General features: G+C 36.6%; 1 non-coding gene across 1 annotated transcript; it reads left to right on the forward strand.

Annotated features, from left to right (window-relative positions):
- Positions 1–3,462: 3,462 nt before the first annotated feature.
- TRNAL-AAG (transfer RNA leucine (anticodon AAG)) lies at positions 3,463–3,543 on the forward strand. Its single transcript has one exon. It is a non-coding gene; the product is annotated as a tRNA-Leu (tRNA).
- Positions 3,544–14,025: the final 10,482 nt, after the last annotated feature.

Raw genomic sequence — 14,025 nt, forward strand, 5'->3', positions numbered from 1 at the left:
GAAATTCTGCTCAAAGAAAACGAAAAACATGAAAAATACTTTTTTTTTTTTGGGAAGGGGGGTGGGGGGGGGGGGGGTCTGAGTAATAAAAATAGAATGGTGAAGTAGTCAAAGCCTTAGACTAGCCGTAGCTGACAGCTGTTGTCCACGGCAACACTCTGTCCACATAATTTAGTAGGATTGATTGATTACTACATATCTTGGGATCAGTTCGCAATTCCTATTTCCTACACGCGCGTCACACTCAATCCTCTCTTAGAAAAGTACCACATTACCACACCTTTAAGACGAGTTTCCAAAAGTAAACAAGCTTTTGACTTTGGACTTGCAAATTCTCACGTATCAGTTCAGTGGTGCCATGAGGCACAACGCATGCTACTGTTGGATGCCTTTCCATTTGTTTTGCGAGCGTTTGGAAGTCGGCTCTTCCTACTCAACAACGTTACGTACAATAATAGGCCACAGCACCAGCCACAGCCATGCCTGGCGGCCAACTAACATCTAAAGTTGCATGCCTATAAGGAGGAGTTAGTTAGTGCACCAATTGCAAACACTTTAGAGGTAATTATTACACATATATGGCTGCTTAAGTACACTTTGTCCAGCATCCCAAGGCTTTAGTGTGTGAATTAAGTAGAAGAGGAGAAGGAAGAAGAAGAAAAGTGTGCCCGCCTCGAGTCCCTTAGGTGTATAATGCAGTAAGTTAGTACACCTTATAACCATTTGCAACTGTCATGCTTTCGTTATGGGCTCTAGTTGCAAATCTCTCTTGCAATTCTCCGTCTTCGCTTCGCTTGTGAGGAAGAGAGTATGTTGACGGAGTTGGGAGCTCTTGCCTATGTTTTCATACTCGGACCGGATATCGATTCGATCGAACTCAGAGGTCAATAGGTTCGACCATGTTCGATCGGGGTTGAACCGGATGACGTCATAAATAAAAATTATTTAAAAATTAAAATATTGTATGTAAAATGTGTAAGAGCATGTTAATATTAATAAAGGTATATTCATATATATTTGATGTTTCAAATATATTTAACAAGAAAATACAAAGAAATTAGAACAATCAAGTAGCAATTTATATTATTTAATGAACATTAACAAGTAAGAATTAAAATTATGGACTTCATGGAAAAATAACATCAAATTTTAGGACAACATTTATAAAGTATGAAATATTTGAAATATATTAATAATTTATAACAACTTAGGAGTCAAAACTTAATATTGAAAATGTTTGACCTTTAAAAAAAAAAACTTTGACTGAACCGGTTCTTCTGGTTTTTTCCGGCCAAACACGATTTTTGATCGGATTTGACCAAATTTTTACTCATCCGATTTTTTAGAATAATTCGAACCAAACATTTGACCGATTTTCGGTTCAATCGATCGGACCGGCCAGTCCGATCCGAGTTTAAAAACACAGGCTCTTGCTCGTCATGCACATTGGAGAATTTAACGTAAACTAATTTTAACCAACAAACCTGCTCTTTGATGTTGATTGATTTCTCGAGTCCAAATGTGAACGAGGCTTCCGTAGTAGTAGTAGTAGTAGTACATAATAATTCTAGACAGAAATGGAATATGATGGTGGTAAGGCTTTGAAGGAGCAAATTAATTATCATGCCTTATCTCATCAACAACGTACGTAGTCCTCAGCCAATAAAGCAGAATTCCGAGGTTCTCCATACAAAACACATGACCCAAATTGACGAGAGTCGTGAAGAAGTAAAATCAGCACTACTAACGAGTACTGGTCTTTTGATCGGTGCATGCATATGGTTGATCTAATGAAATTTTGAGTCACCGTCTGAACTTTTCTACGACAACTTTCCAAAAAGCTTAAACAGAAAAAAAAAGTTTTTGTTTCGTAGTCGTATTTTGTAGGGATTAGATCATGATCATCCCAAGGAAAAGACAAGCTTGAAGTGGGTTAGATGGAAGAGGTTCACGCCACTGATCGAGAAACTACTGAGTAGACGTGCATTATTATTGATCGAGCTGTTTCGACTTACGGCTTCGCCCCCAGCCTCATCAAAGCACCAGTACTCGGTGTTTATTAGGTAATATCCCCATCAATCATGAAAAATACAACACGCATGCATGTGTCCTGTTTTGCAATCGAAATCAATTCCCTCCATCACCTAGAGATTTTCTGCCGTGTAATTCATTAAGCACGTCAACTGATGCCTTCTCATCAATTAATCATCCATTCGTCCTAATCCTAATAATCCTGAAGATACAACACTTCATTTCTCATCACGACAAAAGGGCGGGGGTTGGGAGGGGACGTTTCAAATTCTCTATTCTAAAATTACCTTATATTTTGTCTATCCCATATTCATACAACTGTCACGTGTATTGACACGTCGGTAATTCAAGCAAACTGATGATTACAAACTCCGTCAACAAGTCAAAAATTTGCTCGAGTTATCCATGCATCAATACATGCAATTGTATAAATATGAGATAAACAGAACAGAAACACGGAATAGAATGTAATTTCAGGACGGAGAATTTGAAGTCCAGAGGCGGAAGGGCTAACCATACACATGGGCGCCCGTATTTTATTACTTGAGAATTTTTGTATTCTGAGATGGATGGTCTAATGTGAGGAGTCTATTTTTGGGAATATAACCGTGCCACCCGAAAATCAAAATTAATGCTATAACTACTTAATTCTACGTCTACTGTCACTGGAGGAGGTAAGTGGGATGTAAGAATAGAATGTCAATGCAAAAAGTAATCCATGGAATACCAATGTTCCAGTTTTTTTGTTGTAGATGGTCCTTTAAGTATTGAGAATGTTTTGCGATGAGTGTGACTTAGTAGTGCGTCTATGGGCAACGTGAATGGATACGAATAAATCATTTGATCAGCCAGAAATTGTCGGCAGCCTAACTTCGAGAGATGCTACTTTTTTAACAAAAATCATGCCAGTATAATCTATTAGATTTTCCACACAATCTAAAGCTTCACGGGTTTCCTTAGTGAAAGAGTCAATTGTGGGGATTAGGAATTTCAACTCATGCATATATAATCACAGTGTTTAGTGATGTAAGCTGTAAGACAAGGACTATCCGATTGTTGAATTCGTGAAACTGGATGGCCCATCCATTTTTGGGTGCTTTAGCAAATAATTCATCGCCAAAAAAAAAAAAAAAAAAAAGCTCATTAACAGTAGTGGGTGCCTGCCATACGAGTGTCAAATGCAATCAATTTATGCTGTTACCGGCTAGTGCTCATTACTTTTGGCTGAAAACATGCGTTTTTGGCCTTGCACATATCTTGTAACGTAGATATTAGAATTAACTAAGGACTTGTTTCCAAAAGGAAAAAAAATAAAAATAAAACAACTAAGGACTTAATCTAGTTAAAACTTCAAAGTCAACTATAGTCATAGACGAAGGTATGCTTTGTGGTATCTATGAAAAGAGTTTAAGCGATGAAGGATTCTCAAAAGTTGAGATGGCCGAGTTGGTCTAAGGCGCCAGATTAAGGTTCTGGTCCGAAAGGGCGTGGGTTCAAATCCCACTCTCAACACACTCTGTTTTCAGCCTTTTCCGTATTAAGCAAGGAATCTGCCCATGTCCGTTTTACACTTTTATGAAGAATCCAATCAACCCAACTAGCTGAAAAGTTTGTCCAGTTAGAGAATCAAAGGCCCATTGGACGCTCTGTCACCATTTGGACAAGGCCTTGTTCTCTTAGTATAATGTAACCAATTCCTGGACACTGAAATACGAATGCTTCCCCTCAGCAGCGGCACAGCCACTCCTTTTTTTTTTTTTTTTTTTTTTTTTTTAAATGTGTTTTAAAATTTCTTGAAATGATTTCTTTGAAAAGCATTGATTTGGATGGAGTCTCTCAGTTAAACAAAATCCTGCGAATTTACATTCATCCTGTAGCTATTGGATATTTCACTTGAAAAAACTTCCGCCAGACCGCCTTATAGCACATTGGAAAAAAGAAGGAAAGAAAGAAAGAAACCACGGATGCATTTTATCTTTTCCAGCTTAACTAGTCAGCGTTGTGCATTTTTTCTTGCTAATGCGCTGGAGGAATTAGTTTCGATTATCCAAAAAATTTTATGCACAGGTTCGATGATGCGTCTAGAAGGAAAGTGACAGGTTAAAAAATTCTTGATTTCTTACGATATTTCTAGTTGATTTCATTCAACTCATCCGATTTGACGACTTTTAAAAATAATAATAATAATAATAATAATGGAAGCTTCTTCAACACAGGTTTGTTTGGACAAAGAAAATTTGCAAGATTTATTTCAGATTTTGTTTTGCTTGCATCATACACACAATTCCCAATCACCTTTTTATCTCACATACATCACATCACAAAAAGTACTACAGTAACTGGATCAAATAAATCATCCAAATAAATTCTTATCCAAACAAGTTTGACCCACGCTCTTGCGAGTATCATGACCTAATAAGCTTACTAATACTGGTAGCGTTTCGGGAACAATAATGCTAACAAATTAAAATGCCTTTTTTTTTTTTTAATCTCTAAAACGGTTGGCTGTTGAATTACAAGTTGGGCAACCAGAATCTTCAACTGCCTAGCCATCTCCTTTTTTTTTTTTCCAAAAGAAAAAAAAAAAACACGTTAAAGATACAGCCAGCAGATTTCGTGACTTGTGCGACTTTGTGATTTTAATCCTTCAACAGTTCGTAGCGATTAGAACAAAGGAAGAGGGGTGGACGTCCAAATTGATGCTGTATGGTACTTGCAGCGCATGTACTTTTTATTAAATATTAATTAAGAGCGTGGTAAATTAAACAAGTTGAGCCGAATGTCAACTTTCTGAAAACAAAATCCCGTCAATTATCATCGAACCACCTGTTTTATTGCCTCCCCACAGAACATGTGAACACAGGCCAAACAACAATTATTAATTATTATTCGCTGTTGGCGAATATGAAGACGCAGATTTCTTGGATTAGAATAGAGGGGGCGAAACGAAATAAAAAGGATGGGAAGGTGCAGTTTGAGCAGCGGAGTCGAGACTACATTTTTAATACACAGTAGTATATATGAACGACATCAAGATTGATTGAATACTTGAGAGAAAGATAGCTGTTGCAGGACTGCAGGTAGGGTCTGTTTGGTTGGACTTTGCACAAAGTCAAACGCCACTTCAATACAGCGTCCTAAGGTCAACAAACATCAACCCCCATTGGTCCATCCCCATGTGGCGGCTATTAGCATTCCTCATGTAGCCCAACAAGGAAATAAGTACTTACTAGAGAATAACACAGAGACTCTTTTTTTTCCTTTTTTAGTTTATACAATTTCATAAAAGGAAAGTTTAGCGTTCGAAATACGGGAAAGAAAAGGCTATGCATCCACAAAAATCCCGAATATCTATTTTTTTTCATCATCTGTGTTAAATGTCGACAGGATTACAATTGAATTTTACCAAAAGAGCAGAAAAGTGTGTCCGTCCAATTCATTTTTACCTTGACTGGATAGAAAAACAAAAAGTAATCTAAAACAAGCAGAAGTAAGCTTTACTTGAATGGGGTTATTAATAGTGGATAGATAGATCAGCCCTTTTGACTTTGCAGGTGAAAGAATTAATGCATGCAGAGAATGGGATGCAATGCGGTGCCGGTGCGGACTGGACGCCATCCTTCCTTCCTTCCATCCTTCAGCCAAAACACACACAATAGAATGACTAAATAAAAATTTCGACGGAAATTGCATGGTTGCGCTAGTTAGTAGCCTAACCTAACCGCTGCTGCCACTTGCTTTCTTTCTAGAATCCCAACCGCCTAAATGCTTCATAATGCCCGCCTCCTACGGTTTTTTTTTTTTTCCCTAAAACAAAATAAACGAAAAGAAAGGGAGTCTCGCGACCACACCAAACTACCTTATCAAAAAAGCATAAAATAAAATAACACGAGGATAACATTTTTATACATTGTTAATATATTATTTTCTTTACATTAACAGATTTAGATCATATTATATGACATAAAAATTTAAATTTCACATCATGTACATGTGACATACATTTAATGTTGTTAACGTAAAATAATCACGACACGATCAATGTATAAAAAAGTTAATACATAATATAATATATATAACATAAAGATGTATATAACTAATGGAGTCGGCTCAGTGGTCAAGGATGCAGATGGAAATGAGAGGAGTGCAAGGAGGAACGAGAGGGTATATATATATATATATATATATATATATATATATCATATAAGGTTCTGTTTGGATTAGGGGTGTCAAATAAAATCATTTAATTAATTTTACCCATACCCGTCCATTAATAACTGGATATGGGTACATTAAATTTTTATATATGGATATAAATGGACTACCCAATTTAAATGGGTATGATTGGATAACCCATATAACCCATTTAACTTACATTCCCAAACTTCTTGTATTTCCCGTTTTCACCGTCAATCTTCTTCTCCTCCCCACCAGCAAGCCCACTGCTTCCCTCCCCTCCCCCACTTTCTTCCTCCAGTGTTTGTTTCCACCATCTCTTCTCCCCGTCCTTGCTTAATAGAAGATTTTTGCCCCTTTCATGTCCGATTCCTGAGCTGATCTATGAATAAACCAGCGGTGTCTTGAAGATTTTCCTGGAGAATGTTAAGAGTCTGATGCCCACTTGGACTTCATTTTCGCTCTAATGAAAGAGTTTGAGCTGAGTTGATCCAAGGTTCTTTTGGTATTGACATTTTTGGTATGTTGTACCATTCTTTTGTGCCTTCTCTCTGAATTGGGCTAAATTCACCCGGTAATCTGGTATGTGGCATCTGATAACTTTAGAAGGCTAATAATGGTATAATTAATTTCAGGATTATCTAATTAAGTTCAGTTTTGCAGATTGCTGAATCTAATTAAATATTGCACCGTAGTATGTTACCATTCTTAAGTTTTTGGACAACTTGGACTGGTTAAATGATTGTTTCGCTTACCTTTGTTTGCAGATTGCATGAGATCTTATTTAGTAGAAAGCTTTGTAGATTTATGGCTGGACCAAATTGACATACTTGGTAAAAAAAAAGAAGGCAGAAATTGTTAAGTGTGCTTGTCTAGCAAAAACAATCACTGTATTGGTTCTACCACTACCGTGATTGTGATCAATTTTTTCATCCTAGGTGCATTTGCCTATTTGACCAATATCCAAATGTCAAATTTGGGGATTCCCTTCAAGTTGAAATTTACCCTCATGATCCTGCGGCAAATGTCTGGATGGTTATAGAGTCTTCAAATGTTTCCAATGTAATTTTCATCTGTGTCTGCAATGCATACGTGATATAATATATAAGTCCTAGCTCTGTTATTTTTGCTCATCATATTGGCGGGGCCATATGATAAAAAGTTTTTCCACAGCTACACTTAATACTTCCAATTCTTGGGATCAATGTTGCAGAAATATCAGATGAGGTGTACAAAGTTTGAAGGCAGAGAGTCTTAGACAGGAAAATATCAGATGAGGTGTACAAAGTTGGTAGTATAGATAACAGAAATGCTATCCTATCATGATCCAACAGATGAGTTGTCAGAGCACATTCAGGAACAATGTTCTTATACAAGCCATGAGCCTACCAATACAGATGAGTTGATCCAAGGTTCTTCTAAGTGTTCGAGACAGCTCACGTCATTGATTTGGAAGGAATTTGAAATATTGTGTATTGAACCAGATGGTTCACAAAGAGCATAATGTAAATGGTGCAAGCGTGATTATGCATGCGGTGGAACAACCAGAACAAGCAACTTATGGCGTCACCTTTCAAATTGTACTAAACGTGGACAATCAGATTTTGAAGAACAGTCTCCAATTGACCAAGGAATTTATCGGGAAAAGATGGGAATTGCTATTGTGAAGCATAACCATCCTTATAGACTGGTGGAGCAAGAAGGAATTCGAGACTTGTGTGTATACTTAAATTCAGATGCTTTACCCATTTCGAGAAACACGATAAAGACCGATATTGAAAAGATGTACAAAAGAGAAAAAAAGAGACTAAAGACAGAATTAAATTCAATTTTAAGTCGAATTTGCCTTACTGCAGACTTGTGGACATCTATTGCAACAGATGGGTATTTGGCATTGACGACTCATTTCGTGAATGAAGATTGGATTTTACAAAAGAGGGTTCTAAATTTTCACCACATGCCACCACCACATGGTGGTCCAATATTAGCTGAAAAAGTTATAGATTTATTGAGAGATTGGACTGTTGAAAAAAAAGTTTTTACTATCACATTGGATAACGCATCTTACAATGATGGTATGGTGAATCTGTTGAAACAGCATTTGAGGCTAAGAAATACACTATTTTGTGAGGGCGAATTTTTTCATGTAAGATGCAGTGCACATGTGCTAAATTTGATTGTCCAAGACGGTGTCAAAGTTATTTCCAAACTAGTCTCAAAGATCTGAGAGTGTGTGAAATATATCAGAGCTAGTGAATCAAGAAAGTTGAAATTTGCAGAGTGTATTGTTCAAGTTTCTTTGCCACGCAATAAGAGGGTGCATCAAGATGTCCCAACCAGATGGAACTCTACATTTGTGATGCTGGATAGTGCACTTGAATATAAGCTTGCCTTTCATCAGTTGCATGTGGTTGATCGCAACTTCAGCAGATTTTACCCACCTGAAGAAGAATGGCCTAAGGTGCAGAAATTTACAACACTGTTGAGGCCTTTTTATGACCTGACCACCCTTTTTTCAGGGACTAACCGTCGCGCCCCATTTTTGATAAATAAATAAATGGTTTAAAAAATGTATTTTTTGATTCAATTTGTGATTGGAAAATGAATTGTGATTTAAAAGAAAAGTGGGTCTAAATGGGGGTTTGAGAATGCGACGATTTGACCCAAAATTATAGTTTAAAAAGGGTTTTTGAAAATAAAAAATTGGAGTCGCCACTTGATAATGAGTTAAGGTGTACCAAGTCACCTAAAAAATAAATTTTTAAAGAAAAAATAGGAAAAAGTAGTAAGAAACCCCTTTTAAACGACTCCTAGTCCACGTAAACCAACGAAAAAGGTTCGGGAGTCACATTTGACGAAGGGGAAGGCAAGGATAAAAATCCAAGGCACCCCTTCGACCTAGCCAAGGCTAGTTGCGTGATTTAATCAAAAGATTTTCTTGTTTTAACCAAAGAATTTATTACATTTGGATGTGCTACATGAATGCAAACCCTAGACCTAGGGGGAGATGGGGGAAATTTCTCTTCAAAGGTTGAGTGGTGCCAATCACATTATTTGTGAAGCCCAATGATGATCCTTTGGAGAGGTCACACATAATCCTAAATGACGTAAAAATGAGTGGAATGCATGTCATGTAAAAATGTGAGTTTGTGTGAAGTGAAAAAGTGATAAAAACAATAATGTGTAAGTGAAAGTGTGCAAATGGAAGTACAAGATAAGTTGAGTAAAGTAATAATGTGAAAATGTATGTGAGATAACATAAAGTGCATGTGTGCGAGTGATATTATGAAGTGTATGTGTGCAAGTGATATTATGAAGTGTATGTGTGCAAGTGATGATAAAAGTGTTCGTGTACAAGTGAAGAAACATAAAGGTGCACGTGTGCAAAATGGGAGGAAAAATGAAAGTGTGATGAGGGTATAAAATGGTAGAGTGGATTTAAAAAATGCATGAGCTTAGGGAATTCATGCATATTAGGTACGGGGAGACCTAAATCGTGACTCCATTTGCCCTTTTATAGAGGGAATACAAGCGTGCTAAGGCTTAGAAAAAGCCACACTCGTCTATATCCCATATTTAAGGGGACTCTCAAGCAAATGAACCCTATAACTAGCATGAAATGCAAAAATCCTAAAATGGAGGGAAAAGGGTTCGAGGGGCATGCAAAATGATAAAACTAAAAAAAATGCATGATATGTAATGAACATGCAAACATGTACTAACGAGGAGAAATCCCTAAGGGTCTAGCGTTGGACTAGCCCATTCTATGAATTCCGACTAGCGTTGGACTAGTGGAAACGTACATTCATCCATCACATTCATTCAGGCTATGGAAAGCGAGTAGACATGCCAAACACTTATAAACACATAGCACATAACATTTAGCATGCTCGACTAGATGCAAGGCCCTAACAAAGCAAATTAACACGTAGCAACTAAGCATGCAAGACACATAAGACGATCAAAGCCCTAACTATTACATTTGCTAGCTAGGCACATGACTTCGATAGGTTTTCATTGAATGCTCCTCCAAGCCCTATCTATTACATTAGGGAGACCCTACTACAATCTAAAGGGGAAAAAGGAATAAAATAATTAAATCCCTAACTATCACAAGCCAAGAGGTGTACACATACCCCATAATGAATAACGTAAATAAAAGGCAAAAGTAAATGAAAGGAATTAAAGGAATTAAAGAAAGGCAAAGAAAGCAACGTAGACATGCAATTCACACTTAGCACGTTGGATCACATAGGAGAAATGAGAATCAAGGAGATAGAGGTTACCTCCCTTGCAATTGGGCCCCGATGAAGTGAAATCACTTATTTATCCTCCAAAATAAAAGAAATGGTCAAGGTACCAATTTATTTGGAAAAATTAAACGAAATAGGCAAACACGAGCTCACTTGATCATAAAGCCCCTAAAGTCGTGACTTAAGTGCAATTGACAAAGCATGGTAGTTAATTGAAGCAAAGCAAGCAATGAAATTGCAAAAAAATTAAACTTCTAAGGACCAAATTGATGACATTATTCAATTAGTTGGGTCTTAGTAGCATTAAGGAGGCTTAAGGGGTTGATCTGTAATTTTCCAGGTTTATTTCTTCATGCAAAGCATGCATACACGTAAAGAATGCTTCTGCAATTTTCATTCCCTTCCTATATGATGTGCTGTGTTTCATTATTAACCAAATGCATCACCAAACAAACATCAACAACCACAAAACATCACTCCTAACCATCAACCAATTCGAGTGACACTTTCATTACAAGACTAAAACAGAAAATCTGGATTGGTGGCTACCAGAGATACAAGAAATATCAACCAAAAGAAAGGAGTAAAGTGCTGCAATTTTCCAGTTGCAGCTTTGCCGCCACTTTCCTTGATGCTTGGGATCAAAACATGCAACTTCGTCAATCATTTTTGCACAAGATTTAACTAGCAAATTGGATGAATAAAACCCAGGTTCTTGTGGCCTGTTACATGAATCAAAGCCATGAAAGCTAATGCAGCTCCATGCAACTTTCGGCAACCAGAAATCTGTTTTTTAACAAGCCATCGACCATAGCTCAAACAGTTTTAGACCCAAGCACACGAACCCAACGCCAAATCATTCCATTTCTTCCCTTTAACATCAGATTAACATGCAATTTAAGTGTAAAGATTCACTTGAACATCCATGGAAAAGAAAACAGCAAGAAAAAATGCAGCAGCTTTTTACTTCTTTATTTGCTTCGAATTTTGCAGCTTCAACTAGTGTAGGTTACATGCTGGGACCATTGCATTGATCTGTCCATTTATTTACTAAACTCACAGACATCTTTAAACATGAATCTATCTCCTGACCATCCCAACCGAAACAACAAAGAAAATGCAGCAAAAGAAACTCAGTCGTAAATCATGTATTGCCCAGAATTTTCCAACCAGATTGTGCACAAGCAAAGCGAATCATGCAGGTCAGACTCCAGATTTTAGAAACAAAAATGGTAATAAAACAAATGCCATCAGCCCTGGCTATGCCCAACACAGCAAGCAGCAAAAAAAGAAACAACTTTAGTTGATGAAATGGAAATGGATGCAAGAAAGACAACGAACTGTCTCCCAATACATCGAAGCATCAAACTTTGCTCCAGTAGCTCAAACATCCAAACGCAAGTAGACGCCCAGGGTCTCGGGTTACACAAACCAGATTCTATGTGAAAAGAAAATAGGCAAGAACAAGGGTTGAAGACTACCTGTTTCGCCTTTGGACTTGAAACTTGGGTTCGATGAAGAAGACAGTCGCTGACTCCGATGAAGAAACCTGAGATTGGGTTTGGAATCTTGAACCTCCTCCTTCTCGGATCTAGTGGCTCCTCCTACGACTCCCTCGGTCTCTCCTTGTGTTTCTTTCTTTTGCTCTTCGCCTTCAAACTCAGCCGCCACTATCCCCTCTATTTCCGTCCAGCCCTCGGTTTCTTTTGCTCAACCTTTGCTCGATGCTCCTTTTTCTTCCTTTGTTCTTGTTCTGTTTTCCTTCAGCTGTTAGCCCAGCCGAAACCTTCCTCCCTTTTCTTGCTTCTTAGCCTTTCCTTTTGTTGATTCCCTCAAACGAAAACCTCCCCTTTGCGGCTACTACTCCAATGCAACTCCCATCTCCAAACCCTTCATCCTACGGCCCCCAAAGAACCTCTCTTTTTCTGTTCAGCCGTCCCTCTTGTGTTCCCTTTCTTGTTTTCTTAGCTGTTTTTCCTATCCTCTTACTCCCTCCCTTGCGGCTGCTTTTTCCTTTTAGCTTTTATATGGGAGCCCCCCCCAAAACCTAAACCCAGCCGTTCCTGCTATATTTGCAACCAAGGAGCCGTCTAGTCCTTTCTTGCAAAACTGCAAAAAGATGCAGCATGCATGCAACACCTCTTTTTTCAACTAATTAATTAATTAAACAAAATTGATAATAATAATAATAATAATAATAATAACAAAAACAACTTAATTAACATTGGATAAAAATAAATAAACTAGAAACAACAAAATGCAACTTTCCATTTTTCCTCCTTTTTTTTCATTTTTCTCATTTTTCACTTTTTTTTTCTTTTTTCTTTCAAGAAAGCATTGAATTTAAATTACAAACGACTAAATCATATATTTTTTTTGAATGCTTTTCCTTTTTCTTTTCTTTTTCCAAGAAATTCTATGCTAAAAACTTAAAATAAAAATAAAACTAGAAACTAAAAACTAAAAAGCGAATAAAACTAACACGACAAATAAAAAAACTAAAAATAAACAGTAAATGTAATTACACCAAAAATTTGGTGTCTACACTAACTATCCAACTGCAAATTTGTATTTTCATGGTGTCTGGAAAATTCAAAAAGTTATCACGGAAGAGGTCAATAATTTAGACATTGAAGTGAGTGAAATGGCCAAGCAAATGAAACTGAAATTTGAGAAGTATTGGGCATGTTATAGCTTGGTTTTGAGTTTTGCTATCATTTTAGGTCCGCGCTTTAAAATGGATTATGTGGTGTATGCTTTTAAGAAGCTATATCCTTTTGATTATGAAGAACGTGCTAAAGAAGTTCGGGATAAATTTCATTTACTATTTGAGAAGTACGAGAATACTTTTGATGGTGATTTGCTAGATGGATCAATAGAGGCTGCTCTGGTGGTGATTTGGGCAATGACAATGATGATTTTGCTGAATTTGAGAGTCAACAACATGCAAACAAGAGGAATAAGTCACAAGTAGACTCTTATTTGGATGATACTCGACTCCTTTCAACTCAAGAATTGGATGTTTTCAATTTTTGACCATGTAACCTTTCACTGCTCTATCAGTTATTCCTATTTATTGAAAATTTGTCTTTGTTTGTATGCTAAATGAAGTGATTGCTAGTCTTCATCAGGATTTTTAACTATTTTTTATGTTAAGTATTTTTGTTTTATTTATTATATTTATTTGTTGGTTTTATCTTATCGCTTTATTTCCTTGTAATTTATTAATTTGATCATTTTTTAGCATCATCAATTTATGACAAATTTTAGCTTCCTTTCTTACCTTTTCAAATGAAAATTTAAATTTATAAACGAAAAAATGCTAGGGGTTCAAAGTTTTGGATTAAATTTTTTTGTTAACTTTCATATTATTTAGTCCAAATTTTTAGATTCTCATTATTCAATTATTAAATAATATGTAATTTTACGACATAGCACGCGGATGGAAAAAAATTGATAATTAGACTTATTTAGCATAATAAGCAAATATTTAAAATTAATGATGGGTGTAAAATGGTATAAATTGATAATTTAGTTTACAAAATGAATTTATATGAGTTTGTAA

Source organism: Coffea arabica, chromosome 6e (genome assembly GCF_036785885.1).
Source record: "Coffea arabica cultivar ET-39 chromosome 6e, Coffea Arabica ET-39 HiFi, whole genome shotgun sequence".
Taxonomy (NCBI): domain Eukaryota; kingdom Viridiplantae; phylum Streptophyta; class Magnoliopsida; order Gentianales; family Rubiaceae; genus Coffea; species Coffea arabica.